This window comes from Labrus mixtus, chromosome 19, assembly GCF_963584025.1.
Source record: "Labrus mixtus chromosome 19, fLabMix1.1, whole genome shotgun sequence".
Classification (NCBI taxonomy): Eukaryota; Metazoa; Chordata; class Actinopteri; order Labriformes; family Labridae; genus Labrus; species Labrus mixtus.
The window spans coordinates 2,128,480-2,145,000 of NC_083630.1; the positions used below are offsets into that span (position 1 = coordinate 2,128,480).

Genomic DNA, 16,521 nt, shown 5'->3' on the forward strand with positions numbered 1-16,521 from the left:
GGGCGGCGTGGAGCTGCGTTCACTATGACAAATTAATATGAGATGAGATCTCAGAAGCATATTTCCAGTTTGGGAAGAGGGGCTCCCTGAAGGTGCACTAAATCCTCCCTCACATCCGGCTCACCAGAACCTCCATTTAACAATAAACTCAGCAAATTCATTTGGTGCGGCGGCTCGATGAGCATTGAGGGGATTTCTACCTGTTAAATTAATTTATGATCCTCCAGCAGCAGAAAGAGCTCGCAGGAATACAGACGACTTTGGATAGTTTGACGCTTTTTCAAGAACTTTTAACAACAGGAAACAACACGACTCAGATGAAGCTACCAGACATTTTAAAACTACCTCATGAGTTTGTCGATGTTTTATTCATCAAAAGTGTCCTTGCTCCATAAAAGGAAACAATTCAACCAACACCATGTGACTCTAAACCTTCTCCGGGTCATCACATCCTCAAACTGATGAAATATGACACCTCACATGCTCATGATTGTACGATGCAACCCTGATCCATTTTTAAAAACTGCATATTTCCCCCCGGTGATACCAAGATGGCGGCGCGAGCGCATCGCGAGGCCCAGCGTCTCTCTCAGATTTGCAATTTTGTAGTAATTTTCTTGTTCATTTCGGGTCTGTTCATACGGAACAGCTTCACCTTAACATCCTACACCCGACAAGAACTTTTGGATATTGGAATACACCTCCCTGACGATCTAATCACCAATCTTCGACTCGTCCCTCAGATCGCCAAAACACCCGAGGCTACGCACTCTACCCGGCCAGGCGGAAGTGCTCGCAGGCGGCGTCGAGACCGTAAACAAAGGCGGGGGAAGCGCGGAGGTATAAGAGCTAAGCTAAAGCTAACACCGCACCGTCTCCCGTTACCCAGCATTTTCCTCGCTAATGTGCGGTCTTTGGTGAACAAAATGGACGAGTTACGACTTCGCATCATCCACAGCAAGAGACTTATGGACTGTAATGTCATGATCTTCACAGAAACATGGCTAAACAACGGAGTACCGGACGATGCTATCAAACTAGCCGGTCGCCACACTCTCCGGGCAGACAGAACAGCAGAGGACTCCGGTAAGACCAGAGGAGGAGGGCTGTGCATTTATATTAACAAAGCTTGGTGTACAGACTCTGTCATTGTTGGGAGACACTGCTCAGCTAACCTTGAGTTTCTCATGGTTAAATGTAGACCTTTCTATCAGCCAAGAGAGCTCAGCTCCACTATTGTAACTGCAGCCTACATCCCCCCGGATGCTGATGCAAAAACTGCTATGAAGGAACTTTACACAGCTATCAGTAAACAACAGACTGCTCACCCGGAGGCTGCATTTATAGTTGCAGGTGATTTTAATCACTCAAACTTAAAGACAGTGCTCCCTAAATTTCACCAGCATGTTTCCTGCAATACAAGAGGAAACAAAAATCTGGATCATGTTTACACAAACATCGACCCCCCTCCCCCACCTGGGACAGTCAGACCACCTTTCTTTGTTCCTCATCCCCAAGTACTCCCCACTCATCCAACGTGTGAAGCCATCAATGACAACGATTAAAGTGTGGCCAGCGGGGACAGACTCAGTACTTCCATAGGTTCCATCCAGTTCCATCACACAGACTGGAGTATGTTTGCTTCTCAGGCTACCTGGGGCTCTCACACAGACATTGACACCTACACTTCTTCTGTGCTGGATTATATCAATACCACCATCGACAGTGTTACAACATGGAAGCAGATCACCACGTACCCAAATCAGAAGCCATGGATGAACAAGGAGGTGCGTCTCCTGCTGAAGGCCCGCAACACCGCCTTCAGATCAGATGACGCAATGGCCTACAGCGTATCCAGGGCAAACCTGAGGAGGGGCATCATCAAGGCCAAGCACTGCTACAAGCTGAAGGTAGAGGAACACTTCTCCAACTCCGACCCCAGACAAATGTGGCAGGGCATCCAGGCCATCAGTGATTATAAACCCAGCAACTCCACCCCGATAACCACAGATGTCTCCTTCCTGAACAAGCTAAATCACTTTTATGCTCGTTTCGATAGAGACAACAGGGAGACGCAGACCACGACCAGACCTCCTGCAGACAACCAGCCCCTCTCACTCACCTCCACAGACGTCCACGCTGCACTGAGCCGGATCAACGCTCGAAAGGCTGCTGGTCCAGACGGCACCTCCGGGCGTGTGCTTAGAGCATGTGCGGAGCAGCTCACTGGGGTTTTTACGGACATCTTCAACCTGTCCCTCGCCCAAGCAGCTGTGCCAGCATGCTTCAAAGCCACCTCCATTGTCCCAGTGCCGAAACACTCCAGCCCGAAAGGCCTGAATGACTACCGCCCTGTAGCACTAACACCCATCATAATGAAGTGCTTTGAGCGACTGGTCCTAGCACACCTGAAAAACTGCCTCCCACCCACACTGGACCCATACCAGTTTGCCTACCGCAGCAATAGGAGTACAGAGGATGCAGTTTCCACCGCGCTGCACTCTGTGCTCACATATCTGGACAATAACAACACATATGCACGAATGCTGTTTGTTGATTTTAGCTCAGCATTCAACACTGTCATCCCCTCCAAGTTAAACACTAAACTCGGAGACCTGGGCTTCAACACCTCCCTCCGTCACTGGATAATGGACTTTCTGACCAACAGACCCCAGTATGTTAGGTCAGGACACACTTGCTCCTCCACCATCACACTCAACACAGGTGTACCACAGGGCTGTGTGCTGAGCCCATTCCTCTACTCCCTCTTCACCCACGACTGCAGACCTGTACATGGATCCAACACCATCATCAAGTTTGCGGACGATACGGCGGTGATTGGCCTCATCAGCAACAACGATGACACAGCCTACAGGGAGGAGGTACAGCATCTGGCCGCCAACAACAACAACCTGCTCCTCAACACCAGAAAGACGAAGGAGCTCATCGTGGACTTCAGGAGAGAAAGAGGAAGCACGCACAACCCCATTCACATCAACGGGATGGCTGTTGAACGTGTCTCCAGCTTCAAGTTCCTGGGGACCCACATCACAGAGGACCTCTCCTGGTCCACTAACACCTCCAGTCTGGTTAAGAAGGCTCATCAACGCCTCTTTTTCCTGAGGACACTGAAGAGACACCACCTGTCTTCAGCTGTACTGATGAACTTCTACCGCTGTGTGATCGAGAGCATCCTGACCAGCAGTGTCACAGTCTGGTACGGAAACTGCTCTGTCACAGACCGTAAGGCGCTACAGCGGGTGGTAAAAACAGCCCAGCGCATCACAAGGTGTCCACTTCCTGCCATTGAGGATGTCCAAAGAAAACGCTGTCTGCGGCGAGCTCACGGCATCCTTAAAGACTCCTCCCACCCTGCCCACAGACTGTTTACCCTCCTGCCCTCCGGTAGGCGCTTCAGAAGCCTCCGGACCAGAACCAGCAGACTGAGGAACAGCTTTTTCCCCAGAGCTGTCTCTCTACTGAACTCTACCCCCCGAACTCTGAACTCTGTCTCTCTCTCTCTCTCCCTCCCGAACTCCCCCGCTGACCCCCCTTCCCCTGCACATCACCTCACACCCATCATCCCCCCACCACTCCTCCTGGTCATACACACACATCTCTCATCCACCTGTATTATTGTATTATAGTATGTTCATATCACCTCAATAAGTTATCGACCTGTAAAATATGTCCATATTCTGTATATTATCTGTAAACTAGTATAGCATGCTCACTGCACCTTAATCTGTATATTATAATCCTAAGAATATACTTATATTTATAGCATTTATTTATATTTATAGCATCCCATTAATCCAGCCATATACACCCAATAATTCACTTTTTTTTAGTCTACATCTGTAAATTTTGTAATTACTTGTACATAGCACAGATTCTTGCACTTTCTGCTTATTTGCACTTCTGGTGAGATGCCAAACCTCATTTCGTTACTCTATACTTGTATATGTGTAATGACAATAAAGTTGAATCTCATCTCATCTCATCTCATAAAGCTCTGCGTAAATCAGGTACAGCTGTAACAGAAGCGATTCTAGAATCTGGTGGGGCCCAAGGCGAGAATCTATCGGGGGCCCCTCCAACCAGCGTTCGTCACCATCATGTCCGACAGAGTACCCACGCTTACTCCTCTTCCTCTTTCTTTTGTGTATGTGTCTCTGGTCTGTTCCTGTGTCTCTGGTCTGTTCCTGTGTTTCTGGTCTGTTCCTGCGTCTCTGGTCTGTGTCTCTGGTCTGTTCCTGTGTCTCTGGTCTGTTCCTGTGTTTCTGGTCTGTTCCTGTGTCTCTGGTCTGTGTCTCTGGTCTGTTCCTGTGTCTCTGGTCTGTCCCTGTGTCTCTGGTCTGTTCCTGTGTTTCTGGTCTGTTCCTGTGTCTCTGGTCTGTGTCTCTGGTCTGTTCCTGTGTCTCTGGTCTGTCCCTGTGTCTCTGGTCTGTTCCTGTGTCTCTGGTCTGTTTCTGTGTCTCTGGTCTGTCCCTGTGTTTCTGGTCTCTGGTCTGTCCCTGTGTCTCTGGTCTGTCCCTGTGTTTCTGGTCTGTTCCTGTGTGTCTCTGGTCTGTCCCTGTGTTTCTGGTCTGTTCATGTGTCTCTGGTCTGTTCCTGTGTTTCTGGTCTGTTCCTGTGTCTCTGGTCTGTGTCTCTGGTCTGTTCCTGTGTCTCTGGTCTGTCCCTGTGTCTCTGGTCTGTTCCTGTGTTTCTGGTCTGTTCCTGTGTCTCTGGTCTGTGTCTCTGGTCTGTTCCTGTGTCTCTGGTCTGTCCCTGTGTCTCTGGTCTGTTCCTGTGTCTCTGGTCTGTTCCTGTGTCTCTGGTCTGTTTCTGTGTCTCTGGTCTGTCCCTGTGTCTCTGGTCTGTCCCTGTGTTTCTGGTCTGTTCCTGTGTGTCTCTGGTCTGTCCCTGTGTTTCTGGTCTGTTCATGTGTCTCTGGTCTGTTCCTGTGTCTCTGGTCTGTTCCTGTGTTTCTGGTCTGTTCCAGTGTCTCTGGTCTGTTCCTGTGTTTCTGGTCTGTTCCTGTGTCTCTGGTCTGTCCCTGTGTCTCTGGTCTGTTCCTGTGTCTCTGGTCTGTTCCTGTGTTTCTGGTCTGTCCCTGTGTCTCTGGTCTGTTTCTGTGTCTCTGGTCTGTTCCTGTGTCTCTGGTCTGTTCCTGTATTTCTGGTCTGTTCCTGTGTCTCTGGTCTGTTCCTGTATCTCTGGTCTATGTCTCTGGTCTGTTCCTGTGTTTCTGGTCTGTTCCTGTGTTTCTGGTCTGTTCTTGTGTCTCTGGTCTGTTCCTGTGTTTCTGGTCTGTTCCTGTGTTTCTGGTCTGTTCCTGTGTCTCTGGTCTGTTCCTGTGTCTCTGGTCTGTTCCTGTGTTTCTGGTCTGTTCCTGTGTCTCTGGTCTGTCCCTGTGTCTCTGGTCTGTTCCTGTGTCTCTGGTCTGGTGTACCACAGGGCTGTGTGCTGAGCCCATTCCTCTACTCCCTCTTCACCCACGACTGCAGACCTGTACATGGATCCAACACCATCATCAAGTTTGCGGACGATACGGCGGTGATTGGCCTCATCAGCAACAACGATGACACAGCCTACAGGGAGGAGGTACAGCATCTGGCCGCCAACAACAACAACCTGCTCCTCAACACCAGAAAGACGAAGGAGCTCATCGTGGACTTCAGGAGAGAAAGAGGAAGCACGCACAACCCCATTCACATCAACGGGATGGCTGTTGAACGTGTCTCCAGCTTCAAGTTCCTGGGGACCCACATCACAGAGGACCTCTCCTGGTCCACTAACACCTCCAGTCTGGTTAAGAAGGCTCATCAACGCCTCTTTTTCCTGAGGACACTGAAGAGACACCACCTGTCTTCAGCTGTACTGATGAACTTCTACCGCTGTGTGATCGAGAGCATCCTGACCAGCAGTGTCACAGTCTGGTACGGAAACTGCTCTGTCACAGACCGTAAGGCGCTACAGCGGGTGGTAAAAACAGCCCAGCGCATCACAAGGTGTCCACTTCCTGCCATTGAGGATGTCCAAAGAAAACGCTGTCTGCGGCGAGCTCACGGCATCCTTAAAGACTCCTCCCACCCTGCCCACAGACTGTTTACCCTCCTGCCCTCCGGTAGGCGCTTCAGAAGCCTCCGGACCAGAACCAGCAGACTGAGGAACAGCTTTTTCCCCAGAGCTGTCTCTCTACTGAACTCTACCCCCCGAACTCTGAACTCTGTCTCTCTCTCTCTCTCTCCCTCCCGAACTCCCCCGCTGACCCCCCTTCCCCTGCACATCACCTCACACCCATCATCCCCCCACCACTCCTCCTGGTCATACACACACATCTCTCATCCACCTGTATTATTGTATTATAGTATGTTCATATCACCTCAATAAGTTATCGACCTGTAAAATATGTCCATATTCTGTATATTATCTGTAAACTAGTATAGCATGCTCACTGCACCTTAATCTGTATATTATAATCCTAAGAATATACTTATATTTATAGCATTTATTTATATTTATAGCATCCCATTAATCCAGCCATATACACCCAATAATTCACTTTTTTTTAGTCTACATCTGTAAATTTTGTAATTACTTGTACATAGCACAGATTCTTGCACTTTCTGCTTATTTGCACTTCTGGTGAGATGCCAAACCTCATTTCGTTACTCTATACTTGTATATGTGTAATGACAATAAAGTTGAATCTCATCTCATCTCATCTCATAAAGCTCTGCGTAAATCAGGTACAGCTGTAACAGAAGCGATTCTAGAATCTGGTGGGGTCCAAGGCGAGAATCTATCGGGGGCCCCTCCAACCAGCGTTCGTCACCATCATGTCCGACAGAGTACCCACGCTTACTCCTCTTCCTCTTTCTTTTGTGATTGTGTCTCTGGTCTGTTCCTGTGTCTCTGGTCTGTTCCTGTGTTTCTGGTCTGTTCCTGCGTCTCTGGTCTGTGTCTCTGGTCTGTTCCTGTGTCTCTGGTCTGTTCCTGTGTTTCTGGTCTGTTCCTGTGTCTCTGGTCTGTTCCTGGTCTGTTCCTGTGTTTCTGGTCTGTTCCTGTGTCTCTGGTCTGTGTCTCTGGTCTGTTCCTGTGTCTCTGGTCTGTCCCTGTGTCTCTGGTCTGTTCCTGTGTTTCTGGTCTGTTCCTGTGTCTCTGGTCTGTGTCTCTGGTCTGTCCCTGTGTCTCTGGTCTGTTCCTGTGTCTCTGGTCTGTTTCTGTGTCTCTGGTCTGTCCCTGTGTTTCTGGTCTGTTCCTGCGTCTCTGGTCTGTGTCTCTGGTCTGTTCCTGTGTTTCTGGTCTGTTCCTGTGTCTCTGGTCTGTTCCTGGTCTGTTCCTGTGTTTCTGGTCTGTTCCTGTGTTTCTGGTCTGTTCCTGTGTCTCTGGTCTGTTCCTGTATCTCTGGTCTGTCCCTGTGTCTCCCGTCTGTTCCTGTGTTTCTGGTCTGTTCCTGTGTCTCTGGTCTGTCCCTGTGCCTCCGGTCTGTTCCTGTGTTTCTGGTCTGTTCCTGTGTTTCTGGTCTGTTCCTGTGTCTCTGGTCTGTGTCTCTGGTCTGTTCCTGTGTCTCTGGTCTGTTCCTGTGTTTCTGGTCTGTTCCTGTGTTTCTGGTCTGTTCCTGTGTCTCTGGTCTGTGTCTCTGGTCTGTTCCTGTGTTTCTGGTCTGTGTCTCTGGTCTGTTCCTATGTTTCTGGTCTGTTCCTGTGTCTCTGGTCTTTGTCTCTTGTCTGTTCCTCTGTTTCTGGTCTGTGTCTCTGGTCTGTTCCTGTGTCTCTGGTCTGTCCCTGTGTCTCTGGTCTGTTCCTGTGTTTCTGGTCTGTTACTGTGTCTCTGGTCTGTCCCTGTGTCTCTGGTCTGTTTCTGTGTCTCTGGTCTGTCCCTGTGTCTCTGGCCTGTCCCTGTGTTTCTGGTCTGTTCCAGTGTGTCTCTGGTCTGTCCCTGTGTTTCTGGTCTGTTCATGTGTCTCTGGTCTGTTCCTGTGTGTCTGGTCTGTTCCTGTGTCTCTGGTCTGTTCCTGTGTTTCTGGTCTGTTCCTGTGTCTCTGGTCTGTTCCTGTGTCTCTGGTCTGTTCCTGTATCTCTGGTCTGTGTATCTGGTCTGTTCCTGTGTCTCTGGTCTGTCCCTGTGTCTCTGGTCTGTTCCTGTGTCTCCGGTCTGTTCCTGTGTTTCTGGTCTGTTCCTGTGTCTCTGGTCTGTCCCTGTGTCTCCGGTCTGTTCCTGTGTTTCTGGTCTGTTTCTGTGTTTCTGGTCTGTTCCTGTGTCTCTGGTCTGTGTCTCTGGTCTGTTCCTGTGTCTCTGGTCTGTTCCTGTGTTTCTGGTCTGTGTCTCTGGTCTGTTCCTGTGTTTCTGGTCTGTGTCTCTGGTCTGTTCCTGTGTCTCTGGTCTGTCCCTGTGTCTCTGGTCTTTTCCTGTGTTTCTGGTCTGTTACTGTGTCTCTGGTCTGTGTCTCTGGTCTGTTCCTGTGTCTCTGGTCTGTCCCTGTGTCTCTGGTCTGTTTCTGTGTCTCTGGTCTGTCCCTGTGTCTCTGGTCTGTCCCTGTGTTTCTGGTCTGTTCCTGTGTGTCTCTGGTCTGTCCCTGTGTTTCTGGTCTGTTCATGTGTCTCTGGTCTGTTCCTGTGTGTCTGGTCTTTTCCTGTGTTTCTGGTCTGTTCCTGTGTCTCTGGTCTGTTCCTGTGTCTCTGGTCTGTTCCTGTGTTTCTGGTCTGTTCCTGTGTTTCTGGTGTCCTACTGTTAGTGAGTCGAGCTTCGGTCCCTCCCTGTTTGACATCTGATGCTGAATCGTGTTTGATTGTCAAAGATAACCTCGCTCTTTCCAAAGCATACCAGGAGTCAGCATTGTGTGCCAGCAGTGGCTGCAACTTGAAATACAAACTGAAAAACCGGACTTCCAACAGGCGTGACTCATCGCAGATTAATGGAACCGTGTTTGTTTATTTTGGGACAAAATGCTGAGAGGCAGACAGGCAGACTGGCACTGTTCGAGCCTTTCAAAGTGCCCTTTCATTCAGCTGCTTTTTCTAACAGGACCCAGGTGAAAGGAATCTCTGTGCCTGTTCCTCAGGCAGAGAGAGAGCGAGAGAGAGAGAGGGGAAAGATGGAGAGAGAGGGGAAAGATGGAGGGAGAGGTGTTGACGAGGGAGATGACACAGATAGCCCCACAGTTGTGTTCACTGACATTTTAGCGAGACCGACAGCTGGTCTCTGTCACCCTGCACATTCTGCTCCACCACAGCTTATCCTGATCCGCCCGTTAATTAAATAATTTGGAGGAAAGTCTTAAATCATTCAACTCTCCTTGACCCTAAAAGCTAACGTAACTGCTGCTTGTACCAAATTTAAGGCTGTGTGCTGAACCTGCTCCCGGTGGCTTCACTTAACTCACAAAAATACCTGATGGAGAAACATCCATCGCTTGACCACAGACCGTGCAAAGAAAGACATATATAGCTAGTGTGAAACTTCTGGGCAAAAGAGATGTTCAGCCTAAAAGACAACCTAATCTATTGACCTGTATGGCTGGTAAATGCATGGATAAAAATATCTCTTCTTCTTCATTCGTAGGTTGTAGCTGACACTCAACCCTCCAGTGTCTGAGTGTGAGCCTGATGGTGTTAAATTATATTATAATCTTTGAGAGTTATTAATAACTTTGGTTCAAAATGTTGAAAGCTGACCCTGAATGACTCATTTCTGACAACTTTCCATGAACTAATCTTAACACAGAGCCTTTCATGTTAAAACAACACTGCTATAGTATATTAAAGAAACCAGAGCAGATATTCTTCTCATTTCACACCCTGTTTGGAGCCTCATAGAGTCCAGTTTTAATTAATTAACTGTGACAGTCTCCATTTAATCTGCAGAAACCGTCCAAGCAGCAGAAGCTGGGGCTGAAAAATGAAGCTAATATTGAAGTTTAAAAACCTGCAGTTGCTCCAGTGTCCACTAGAGTCTGTCTCCTGCAGTGAGTCAGTCCCCATAGAGCTCCATGTTAAAATGTCCAACTTTACAGCTGCAGTTCCTCCAGTGTCCACTAGAGTCTGTCTCCTGCAGTGAGTCAGTCCCCATAGAGCCCCAGGTTAAAATGTCCAACTTTACAGCTGCAGTTCCTCCAGTGTCCACTAGAGTCTGTCTCCTGCAGTGAGTAAGTCTCCATAGAGCTCCATGTTAAAATGTCCAACTTTACAGCTGCAGTTCCTCCAGTGTCCACTAGAGTCTGTCTCTAAAATAAACATGTTTACAGTCTGGTACAAAAACAGTTTGGGTCTCTAGAGCTCATTTATCTCTTCGACTGTACGGGCTGAATACAACTCACCTGTTTACATTATATTAAGACTTAAAGGGATGTAGAATAAGGGGGCGTGGCCTCTTTGAGTGAAGGTGGGAGCTGCAGCTGTCTGCTAGGTGTCCACTCAGCTGATTCAGACCTGTTTGCACTTTATTGTACTAACAGACCGTCCAATAAGTCTGAACTCCAAACTTTACAACCAGTCACATTAGAACTTCGTTTTATTTACATGTTAGCAACAATTAGCAGATATCTGAGTCTAAGACAGGCATGGGCAAACTACGGCCCGTGGGCCACATACGGCCCGTTGGGCTTTTTAATCCGGCCCGCCGAACTTGTCCAAATTATATTATTATTAAATAAAATTTTATTATAATTAAACCTTGTTCGTTTTCCCCTGTAATGCCCACGTTTCCCCAATAGATGGCGCACTTCAGAGTGTGGTGTATTATTCCCTTCTTCACTTTTTCGCTTTGCCCTATGAACCCGTATGAGCCCTTCTGTAAAAATGAGCGGATCAAAGAAAAGAAAAGTGGACAGTGAATGCCGAGTGTTTAATACGGAGTGGACAACAAAATATTTTTTCACTGAAGTCCGATCAAAGGCTGTATGACTGATATGCCAAGAAACTGTCGCAGTTTTCAAAGAGTACAATATCAGCCGTCACTTTGCTACGAAGCATGCTAACTACGCTAGCAAGCAGTCCACACAAGAACGGGCGGCTGCGGCTCAGAGGTTGAAGGATAATTTACAGACTCAGCAACATTTTTTTCACCAACAAACTGCGATTCAAGAGTCAACTACCAAGGCAAGTTTTTTGCTGGCATTCAAATTAGCAAAGGCTAGCAAGCCTTTCTCCGAAGGCGAGTTTTTAAAAGAATGCATGGTAGAGACAGCAGGTCTCTTGTGTCCGGAGAGCCAAGGCCAGTTTGAAAAAATCAGTTTATCACGCAGGACTGTGACTCGCCGTGTGGAACTGATTGACGAAGATATAGCCAGCGAATTAAACAAAAAGGCTGAGTCCTTTAAGTTATATTCACTAGCACTGGATGAAAGTAATGACGTGAAAGACACTGCTCAGCTCCTAATTTTTATCCGAGGGATTAATGACAGTTTTGAGATAACGGAGGAGATTTTGACCATGGAGTCCCTGAAAAGAAAAACGCGAGGAGAGGACTTGTATAACCAGGTGTCTGCTGTCATCGAGAGAATGAAGCTACCTTGGAGTAAACTTGCCAATGTCACAACGGATGGATCGCCAAATTTAACTGGAAAACATGTTGGGCTGCTGAAAAGAATCCAGGATGAAGTGAAAGAGGAAAACCCTGACCAGGATGTTATTTTCCTTCACTGCATCATCCATCAGGAATCTCTGTGTAAGTCTGTATTGCAGCTTAATCATGTCGTGAATCCAGTTGTAAAACTTGTTAATTTGATACGAGCAAAGGGACTTCAGCATCGTCAGTTTATTACGTTCCTGGAGGAAACTGATGCGGATCATCAGGACTTACTGTACCACTCTCGTGTCCGCTGGTTAAGTTTGGGCAAAGTGTTTCAACGAGTGTGGGAGCTGAAAGAGGAGATCAGCGCATTTTTGGAGTTAATGGGGAAATCCGATGAATTTTCTGAGCTAAGCGACAAGAACTGGCTTTGTGACTTTGCATTTGCTGTGGACATATTTTCACACATGAATGAGTGTAATTAAATGAATGCATTTGGAAATCAATTTGTACAATGAGCCTTGCATATTCATGCTTTGCTACCTGTTAAAGGCCAAATCCTTTCATGTAATGGCTTTTACATGTCATTTATATTAGTTCACACAAACACTCCATCCATCTGTTCCTGGCCCGGCCCCTCTGTCAAATTTTAGAACCCATTGTGGCCCGCGAGTCAAAAAGTTTGCCCACCCCTGGTCTAAGAGAACCATAGCTAGCTTGTTTAGTGTTTGCTTGGAGTCACGATTTTAGACGATTATCTATTGTTCTTTTTCTTAGTATGCAGAGAAATGTCCACAAGCTTACGTTTATATAAGATATATAATATTGGTTAATAAACATATCTGGTCAGCTAGCAGCACATATTGAATTTCAGCCTCGGCCATAACAGATCATTTCAATAATTTCAGTGTTTGCCAACCCATTGTTCCTCTCCAACTCTACATTCTTATCCAAGTCTCTTCTGGCTCCAAAAATAAACAAGATAGTGATGCCAAACTTCAGACTGTTAAACAGCCAATCAACGGTAGATGTCACAATTTCAGTGTACTTGTCTTGTAATCTCATGTCCACACCGACACAACAAGTGGGCGAATTGGAATAAAGAAAAAGTAGTTTAAGCTGAGGGCATTAACAGCTGAAGAATCCAGTCCGTCACAGCCATATTCAGAGTTTCTTTACCGCTCTGTGAGGGTCGTCACGATACCTGAGTCTAAACTTCGATATGTTCCAGTTAAAATTAAATGATATGGATACCATGGCAACAAAAATAGAAGTCCTGGACGCCCAATTATAGCTATTTCTTGTTTTTTAATCATCAAAAGTTGCAGACAAACTCCTTCACAGTGTCTTAATTGCCCAAATATGTTGGCAATGCTTGGGTAACACGTCAGTCAATCAATCAATCAATCAACTTTTATTTGTATAGCGTCAACTCATAACAAGTGTTATCTCGAGACACTTTACAAGAAGCAGGTAAAATACCTTACTCATTGTCTGTTAACATTACAAAAGAGCAGGTAAAAGACCTTACTCATTAGTCAGTAATTTCATTACTTCATTAATTCTGTAATTCAGTAAAATAACAGATAGCATTGTTTTAAAAAACGTGGAAATCGACAAGCTTCCTCTCTCTGTAATAAAAGTCTTGGTTGTTACTGTGTGAGTAAGAGGAGTGGGAGGGGAAGTGATGTTAACCGACTTCACATGGAGCCCTTTGTGGTTTAACCTTCAGCTTCTTTTAACCTCGCCAACGTTTTAATCAGCATCCAGAAATGATAGTGCCTTCGGCATAATGATGGAGACCGCCACTGAGGCCCGGAGGGTCTCAAAACCACCAGAGCTGCTGAGCTGCCAATCAGCGGTGGCTCCTGGACGTGGATACCAGGGGAGGCTCGTCTCCTCACCGCTGCACCAGAAGCATCCTTTTCACAGCCAAACAAACGTGCATTAACAGAATTTTAATGGCAGATTTCCTCCAGGGCTCGTGCAGTGCTGTGGGCCTGTTTCACTAACACTCTGTTGGTTTTCTCCTCCATCAGTCTTTGTATCATTCTCTTTCTTATCTCTCTTCCTCATCCACCTATTAGTCTGTCTTTTTTTACTCCGCTCCACTATCTCCCATTAATAAATATTCATGGAGCCAAGGCTTCTTTGTTTTTGTGTGGTTCTCTCACAGTGATATTGCCTCAGGCATTATTGAGCGTGCCAGCCACCGGCTGTGAGCTAAAGGTCCTGATATGTATTCATAAAATTACCCATGAGGCTGTGGGTTCAAATTGCTACACTGGCGAAAAAAATAAAAAGCCTTGACTGAAGTTTTTATTTCGTTTTGTGTGAGAGAAAGCAGCAAACATTCTTTTATCCAACTGGAGTTTAAAGTTCTCCTTGAAATATGGTGAGGCAGGAGATATTGTTTGGCATGAATTTTATTATATTTCTTCATCCAGGTGTGAGCGGAGCTTACCTGCAGCAGTGTGTGTCTGACCTCTGCAGTAATGGGATTCTGATTGACACCGTGGGTGCAGGCGACATATTGCGCCTCCCCACTGATGATGGCAGCAACAACAAACAAAAACAAAGCAGCCTGGGACCCTGTTCCTCACACTGGATGCCCTTTTCCTTCCTATCAATGAAGCCATTATTCACATAATTCCACCCAGCCTACAACGCTCCATTTTGCTCACTGAGGCTTTAAAGCCAAAAGTATCAGCCAGTAATTAATAGTAATTATCCATAATCCAAGCCTACAACATCCCCGACGCACAAAGCTGCTGATCCCAACAAATTGAGCAGACTAAACTCAACATGGTGCTTAAGTGGGTTAACAAAGTGAAGCAATTAAATTTCAATCTAACGCCCAGGTGTTTTCGTAGCAAGCCAATTGGGTCAAAGGCTCGTGTGTGTGAGCTATAAATGAGCAACAACACAAATGGGGGGGGGGGGGGGGGGGGGGGGGGGGGAAGGGGCGGGCGGCTGGTTGGTAGGTGGGAGGGGTGGGGCGGTTGTTCTTATAACGGTCTGGCTTCATTATATGTGATGAAGATGAAATAAAAACGCAGGAGAAGCTGCTGAAAATGCCTTCAGGCCATGTGTGTATGAATAATTACGCAACACATACGATCAAATTAATTTATGAAAAAATTGTCCCACCTGATCCTCCGTAACAAACACACACACACACACACACACACACACACACACACACACACACACACACACACACATACATATCAACACTACAAACAGAGGACCATCATTCTAGTGAGGATGTGTGTCTCTGGTCACTTCAAAATGGATTACCATTTTTTGGTTGATTAAACCTACAAATATCGGCCCATGCAGATCTGCCAGAAACCGATCCTTGTTGAGTCAGGTTTTACTAAATGAGGCCTCACTGAGAAGCAGTTTCATTGTTTCTTACAAGTCACACTAAATTGGGCTGAAATCTCTCCGACTACAGCAACATGAACCCAAAATAAACAGATGTATTGACAATAAACAGGCTGAAAGGATGCTGGAATAACTACATCATGATGAGGAATTGTAAAAAGTCTTTATCCATGTTATTCAGGTCTGTCTGCAAGAAGGACAAACTTTAAAAAACTTGTTTTTCGAATGGAGTTTGGTTATCACAAAAAATGGAGGTTAAACAGCAAGTATATCTCCAGCCTTAAATGATACTGACATGTTGATGTTTTAATAAGATAGTTACTGAACTTTTGAGGCTGCACGGTGGTGCAGTGGTTAGCACTGTTGCCTCACAGCGAGGAGGTTGCTGGTTTGAATCCCCGTTGGACAGAGCGTTTCTTTGTGGAGTCTGCATGTTCTCCCCGTGCGGGTACTCTTACCACAGTCCAAAGAACTGCTGGTTAAGCTGATTGGTGACTTTAAATTACCCGTAGGCTTGAGCGTCTGTCTCTATGTATTTCAGCTCTATGATTGACTGGCGACCAGTCCAGGGTGTACCCCGCCTCTCGCCCAATGACAGCTGGGATCAGCTCCAGCCCCCCCAGAGTGGGTGAAGTAGTGTAGAAGATGGATGGATGGTGTGTACGTTTAATCTACTCTGCTCTCCCTGTTGACATGTGACCTGCAGCTGCCGTCTGTATCGGCTTAAAGCAGATCCTCCTGCCTGCTGACGTGTTACCAGCTAATTGCCTCCTCTACCTCTTTCCTCCCTGGCCTGCAGTGCATTGTGGGAAGTGGCAGGAGTGAGATCTCGGCTCCAGATCTCCTGGGATGGACCTTGGCCCCAAACCTCCCCCTAATTATATCCTTCTCCTCACCTTCCCTCCTCATGCTCTCTGTACAAAGTGGGCAGTTAGAACAAAGTGGAGTCCACAGCAGAACTTGTTTCTTAAATGTCATGTTTTTGTTCAGTTTGTTGAGAAAATATATTCACAGACATACTGCAAAAAGACACAGAGAATGTGTGTTTTGTCTGAACATTGACAGTTCTCTATGTGTGATATAAATCTTCTGGTCAGGAAAATCCTGTTGAGTGTTTAGCAATCATTTAACACCAACACTTTGTTCAGGTCAGGCCACTTTTTACAGGTGAACTGAGGACATAATCTAACTTTAAAGGTAGAGTCAGTGGCAGATTACGTTGCAGCTTGTAAACTAAACATTCATACTGGGCCTCCTTGGCTCATCGCCACCAGAAGAGAACGCCCACTGCAGGATTTAGTGTGTTGATTAATGCTTTTACCTACACTGAAAGAATCCTGAGATTATTATATTTGTTGAAACAGAAAAGCAAATACCTAGCACAAGCTAACCACTGGTGTTTGTCACCTGCCTGTCCGACAGAAACCAGAAAACGTATCATATTATAAAGTATTGATTTTCTCTTCCTCTGTTAGAGTGTCCTGCATATAAATTCCAGTATATCAACAGTTTCTAAAACACTCAGACTTGAGTGGCTGCATCGAACCCCTGCAGATGTTCTTGACCTTGTCTACATGCCTGATAGCAAAGAGTTGCGGCCACATCATTTGCCAATATTTGAGTTAATGACAT

At 46.5% G+C, this 16,521-nt stretch overlaps 1 protein-coding gene across 10 annotated transcripts in view; it reads right to left on the reverse strand.

Annotated features, from left to right (window-relative positions):
- Positions 1–16,521, reverse strand: part of ntng1a (netrin g1a) — a 120,235-nt gene that overhangs the window by 33,541 nt on the left and 70,173 nt on the right. The gene's annotated exons all lie outside the window — the stretch shown is intronic.